This window comes from Ostrea edulis, chromosome 3 (assembly GCF_947568905.1).
Source record: "Ostrea edulis chromosome 3, xbOstEdul1.1, whole genome shotgun sequence".
In the NCBI taxonomy this organism is placed as follows: Eukaryota; Metazoa; Mollusca; class Bivalvia; order Ostreida; family Ostreidae; genus Ostrea; species Ostrea edulis.
Genome location: NC_079166.1, coordinates 94,294,261 through 94,300,549, shown reverse-complemented (window position 1 = coordinate 94,300,549; position 6,289 = coordinate 94,294,261). Strand labels below are relative to the sequence as shown.

The 6,289-nt window shown below is 39.1% G+C and overlaps 2 long non-coding RNA genes across 3 annotated transcripts; both read left to right on the top strand.

Annotated features, from left to right (window-relative positions):
- Nucleotides 1-511: 511 nt before the first annotated feature.
- On the top strand, nucleotides 512-2,690 carry LOC130053044 (uncharacterized). The gene is made up of 3 exons (XR_008801488.1): nucleotides 512-736; nucleotides 1,658-1,773; nucleotides 2,564-2,690. It is a non-coding gene; the product is annotated as an uncharacterized LOC130053044 (long non-coding RNA).
- A 770-nt stretch (nucleotides 2,691-3,460) lies between these two features.
- On the top strand, nucleotides 3,461-5,508 carry LOC125674015 (uncharacterized). Of its 2 annotated transcripts, XR_008801491.1 has the most exons (3): nucleotides 3,461-3,585; nucleotides 4,070-4,164; nucleotides 4,275-5,508. It is a non-coding gene; the product is annotated as an uncharacterized LOC125674015 (long non-coding RNA). The 2 variants fall into 2 exon arrangements; XR_008801490.1 differs by lacking the exon at nucleotides 3,461-3,585 and having other exon boundaries at nucleotides 3,586-4,164.
- Nucleotides 5,509-6,289: the final 781 nt, after the last annotated feature.

The window sequence follows — 6,289 nt, the reverse complement described above, 5'->3', positions numbered from 1 at the left end:
TAACGGAACTTTCGGGATGTGCCGGAACGACGGATAAAACTTGACGTTTATATACCGAGGTCACGCGATAGTAAGCAATTGTACGGCAAAGTTGTCATCAATACAACTGGTGTTTCGCTAGTAGACGGTCCGTAAAGAGCTATGCGCAGTCCCACAATGACGATCCAAGTCACTATTAGTGTTTAATAGGAAGGAAAAGGGCATATTTAGACGCGTACCCTTGGATGGAAGGCGTGATGTTTTACCGATATCCAGGCTCAAGATATTCCTTAGATTTGTTTTCGTCACCAACTCACATAATTTAATCAAATGTATTTTCTTGTAAATGGTTGTAGTGATTCCTTTCTTTGAAAAATAACATTTTTATACAGTAATTTGATAGCAGTTGAAGTATTCCATGTTTGTTTACTTAGTTGTTACTGTTATCCGGAAGTGGAATGCCCTGCAGGTTGCATCACTCTATTTATGTGGAGGTTCACGTCGAATCATGGCCGAAAGAAAATAACTGAAACTTTGCATGTTTTATGGGACTTTCCTTATGAGGTAGGCTCTCCAATTTTTTGTGAGATGTAAATTCAAGTATTGTGTTTGAAATTTTGTGAGTAAAAACCATGAAAGAAGGATTTAAATATTTTTTTGAATTTTTGTTGTAGAGGTGGGTGATTTGGCTTTTGACCAGCTGATTTTGCACGTGCTTGACTTCGATGTAAACAAACTCTCACGCCTTGCTGGATGGGTATGTATTTTTTGGTATGAAAATGCTCATTAAGAACTGTACTACATGATGTGAAAGTACAACTTCTGAAAAGTTTACTTTAAGGAAGCAGGGTCAGGTCAAAGGTGAGTAATTTTGGTAAGAACATATAGGCAAAATTGATAGAGTGGTGCAAGTTGCAGCGAGGCAATCCGGGAGGTAAATGTTTACATATACACGTTTTTGGTGTGTTTTTTTTTAATCGAGATGGGGAGTCTGGGTAATTACATAGACATATTTAAAAAAAAAAAACAATGGATGCCACGTGGCGAGAAGAGAAATTAGCAGTTTTATTAGAGAAGGTAGATAGAGGTAGGGTCAATGGGTTGGGTGTAATTTTTATGATGTTAACTTGGCTACAAACAGACGGGGTAGGGGGAATATTTATGGCAGAGTTAGAATAACATTTCCAGAGGGTACACGTAAAGTTTTATTGGCACACAGGCTCATGTACATGTTACATACAAATGCATTACACATTCCACATAATAAACATGTATCACACATATGTCACAACAGTCTTTGCATTAATCCACTTCATTTAAGTTTAGAAGCACCACACATAAATAACGAAAGGCAAACATGTACACATTTAGTACCTAAAGTCTGTCTGAAGCACCCGGGATATCCAGATTGTCTTTTTGAAAGTTAAATCGAGGTAAGTCAAATTTCACTTGACACTATTTTTTTCTGCTTACTGTAGGAGTGTTCATTACTTGTCCTTGGGCTACACTGTGGTAAGGGGGGATCACTCATGCCATTCAGATACCCTGTTTGAGTCTCAGTCCCTCTCTGGAAATATAGATCGAATTTTTCTCTCACAAGGACTTGTCTCCTGGTATGATAGGTCTTAGATCTTTTCCTCTGTTTACTGTGTTCGTACAACTATTGCTTTATTTTCAGTTCCTTCAGGAATTGATGAACCGAGTGCAGCACACTTGAGGGCAGTCGATTTTCCGGGTCCATGGTTCATCCGGTGTATAGAGGAGAGAATCTGAGGCTCAAAGTTCCGAGAACAGGTAATATTCTTTGGGTTGGATTTTGAATACCCGTGATGTAGTCCCTCAGACTTCTGAGTGTTGGTCCCATATCTGGTGGATACGAGTGTTGTCCGGCTGAATCGAACGTTTATGAGCTGGCGTAAGGTTTCCTCATCGTCATCAGTCGGGTTAAGTGTTCTGGCATGGGTTGGGAGGTAGTCTTTGGCCCAGTGTCTTTCGGGTGTGCCGCCACAGACGAGAGAGTGTTCGGCACAGGTCTTGCCACATCTGCCCGAGTAGTAGTGTATTATGGCATCTGTGGCATAACTCGGGGTGTTGACCAGCTTTCCTGCGTCACCTCGGAACTTCTTGACTGCTACGTCGTATTCTGCGGTGCATCTCTTCATGAAGTCCACCGAGAATTTTCTTTTGACGGCCAGTTTTGGGGCAGCTGTACGTCCAGGAAACATTCCCTCGCTGAACTTGGCATTGTCAACTGCTTTTTTCTGGGACTGGGCTAGTTAACGGGTGTCCCTCAAGGATTCTACCGCTTGACCAGACTCGGCCATGGCCCTCTCGACGCCCCGGAAAGCAGCACTATCCCCGTCTGTGGTGAAGTGGCTGATTAGTGTGGGATCTTGATCGTTGAGAAATTCCCGGCAGATTTCCTCTGTTGCCTTGTCCTCCCTCCCTATGGGATCCTGTAGTTGTAGGTTGACTGTGCATTTTCCAGGGTGTTCCGGGCATGGGATTTCCTGTGATCTTTTCTTGCAGAGCTTGTTTTTGGTGATGCAGCCAACAATTTTTTTCTCTTCCGTTACATTTTCAGACATGATATATGTTGCCTGGGTTGCTGGCTGAAAAGGATTTCTGTCTCGAGACCAGTACAGAGGATTATTGTACCGCCCATCACCTTCCACAGGTATTGGTGTCTCCCGTGGGAACCCACAGTTCTCGATGAGATCTTTGAGGTGAGCCCTTTCTCTTCGTAAGTCCTCCTGAACCATTTCAACAATCATGGGCCCAACCTTGTTTGCATTTTGTTGTAAACAATTGGCTGAGGGTGCTGGACAGTTGAGGGCATGCAAAATTTCCTGCAGTCCAGTTCCCATCGTGGGATTGTCCAGGAGGGCTACCCACGCAGATAGGTTTGGCTTTGCTGGCTTGGGTCCACGTTTTCCGGTGTCGATTTCCTCGTAGAGTTTGGTACTCTGGCTGTGGTAAGTGCAGTACTTGCACTTTAGGCTCTCTACCCAGCAGACTCCCTTTTGTTGTTCAGCTGGGTAGTCAAATTGAAGGTTGGTTGGGCAGTTTGGGCTCTCTAGTTTGTGCTGGTGGTAAGCTAAGTTGAACATTTCACACAGTTTTCCCATGTGAAAAAGTCTGTATGTGTTCTTCTCGTTGTCGGGGATGCAGGGAGTTTTGGTCTCGTCAAAGGTGCCCCTTGGCCGCAGTTGCATGATGGTGCTTAAAGGCTGCCTACTGTCTGCATGGTCTTGTAATATGCATGCTCCCGTTTTACTGACTTCCTCCAGAGTCTGTTTCCTGGTGTATTTAATCTATTTTCCCCTTCTCTCCCACCCTCCATGGGCTGACCCCCTGCGGCGGCCATCTTTTACTCTGAAATATCCACTTTTTGCCTTACTTTTTCCCTTCATTTTTACCAATTTTTGACTGTAATGCTAGTTTTGTCTTTCTCTTTCTGTTATCTGAAGTCCAATGATTGAGTTTGATGTTTGGATGCTTAACATCTCCCAAAGTGACAATATGTATTATCTTGTTTCTACAGGACCCCCCTTGACAGCTCGACTTGACCATGTCCAGGAAAATCAGAATGCCTTGCTGGGTGCAGTGAGTAATGTTCTCCATCTTCCCATTACAATTAAAGATAAGATAATTCTACATGATACCAACTATATTTCAAAGGAATTGAACAACACATTAATTAAATTTGATAAGTTTAATCAAGAACATCATCACATTTCAATTGCAATTTTACACATCAAATCTCAATAAAATATAAGTATACCACACAAAATCACCAACAATTTTCCTGTATACAAGGTAAGGCCTTCCACAACAATATAAAAAAAATCACTGTCATCCATTGCACACAAATAGGTGAAAAATCCAAATTTCACACACACAAAATTTTCTATTAGAATTGCTCAAAATGGACTCAATTTCATCCAAACACACCTCATTTACCCAAGGCCTGTTTCACTTGATAAAGATCAGAAATCCAAAAAATGAATGTACAGTCACACACACATATCATTCAACTTCTTTTTTATGAAGTTTATTGAAATTTAAAGAAACCATATTTTCATTGCAGGTTGCATCACTCTATTTATGTGGAGGTTCACGTCGAATCATGGCCGAAAGAAAATAACTGAAACTTTGCATGTTTTATGGGACTTTCCTTATGAGGTAGGCTCTCCAATTTTTTGTGAGATGTAAATTCAAGTATTGTGTTTGAAATTTTGTGAGTAAAAACCATGAAAGAAGGATCTAAATATTTTTTTGAATTTTTGTTGTAGAGGTGGGTGATTTGGCTTTTGACTAGCTGATTTTGCACGTGCTTGACTTCGATGTAAACAAACTCTCACGCCTTGCTGGATGGGTATGTATTTTTTGGTATGAAAATGCTCATTAAGAACTGTACTACATGATGTGAAAGTAGAACTTCTGAAAAGTTTACTCTAAGGAAGCAGGGTCAGGTCAAAGGTGAATAATTTCGGTAAGAACATATAGGCAAAATTAATAGAGTGGTGCAACCTGCAATTACTTTCGACGCGTGATAAAAGTCAGAATGGATCCGTATCCCGAAAGTCCCGTATTGAGTTCCCTGTCTAATTTTGATCGGGATTGAAACCCTAAAAACACTATAAAACACACACACACACACACACACACACACACACACACACACACACACACATACTGGTTTTACCAACCTACAGAGGTATAGCAGTTTTCGGTAACATTCCGAGGTCACCGTCAAACAAGAGGAATTCTGCAAAATTTTGCGCATCTGATGCATGTCCCCAACGATATTAATCTGGATTTGACCCAACAAATCAATTTCATCGTTTCATTTGTGAACTATAAAGCATAACAATTTCAATATCAAACGAGGTACAAATAAAAGTATGCACTATGCTCGAGGTACTATCAAATCATCTATTTTTAGAATAAATGAGAAAGTAGTATTTTTAAAGAATATAATGTATTGAACATGCACATCTATCAAAATATTCTTATGAGGCCTACAGATAAGTATAAATAAGACCCAGAGGACACCTAAAACCACATAAAATGTAGATAGTCTTTAGAATTAAAAAAGATGAAAATTGGGATTCCCCCTTCTTTCACTTTCATTTTCAAAGGTTTTGCAAACAGACGAAATATCAAATGGAAAACGAATATATGATTTGATACCATGAGTATTCAATTATAAAGAGAAAGTTTGAAAAGTTTTCACATACTGAATCATTTTAGGTGAGAGAAAGGCTACATGAACAGAATAATCGTCCATTAAAACGTGTGCCGAGAAGGAAAAACTAATGGTACTACATATAACCAACCTTATATTTTCTATTATCCAACAACTTGTGTACCGATATTAACATCTTATACACACTATCTAAGAGGGGGTGTTGTTAAAACGCTGAACGGAAAACTAAACAGAAGACGGAACAGAACGGAAAATATTGTATGCAATAATGTTATGAGGAGGTCAGCAGTTTATAAAAGAAAAAGTTTATCATGAACAAGAGAAGCAGAAATTACAGATAGAGCGGGAAGTCATCCACTGAATCCACCGTTTCATATCCTTCATACTAATGCTATACATGTATTTTGATATCATTAACTTACCATGAAATATATTAATAAAGAAAACAAAACATTCATACGGAAAGACTTGAGTTTTCAAATTTTATATCCAATGAATAAAAGCTTCCCCGAAAACAACATTGTAAAAGATAAAATAATTTTTTCAACAATTTTCTCCAAACATAGCCTTCTTAAATCTCATGCAATCACTACCTTCAATCGTACTTGCTTTTATTCGTAATTTAGTTCTACACCTGGTATAATACATGTATGTATTTATGTATCACATTAAATTTTAAAGCCAACGAGTCCGATGTGTATAAAAGATTTGCCTCATTTGGGATGAATTTACGTGAAAGTTCGCACATTTAGCATACCGATATCCTGCGGATTAGTTTTGAACCCGGAGAGGTACAGCGGAAAAGAGAGATTGAAGCAGAACCAATAATAACTAAGTTGAAGTTTACGATTAACAGATATGAAATAGCTCTAAATGGAATTCAAAAGTCGTCTCATTATTAATCTGAATATTAATATACAAGTAATTCGTTTAGAAATAAACTGCTAGAAGTCCGCCCTATTTAGGATTGGAGTGCTGCGGTCACAAAGTCTCTGTTAGTTAAAAAAATAATACACATGTATATCAAACACAAGATGTTTAACTTGCTGACTAACAAAATCACGAATTGTCGTTATTATATACATACCACACTCCCTG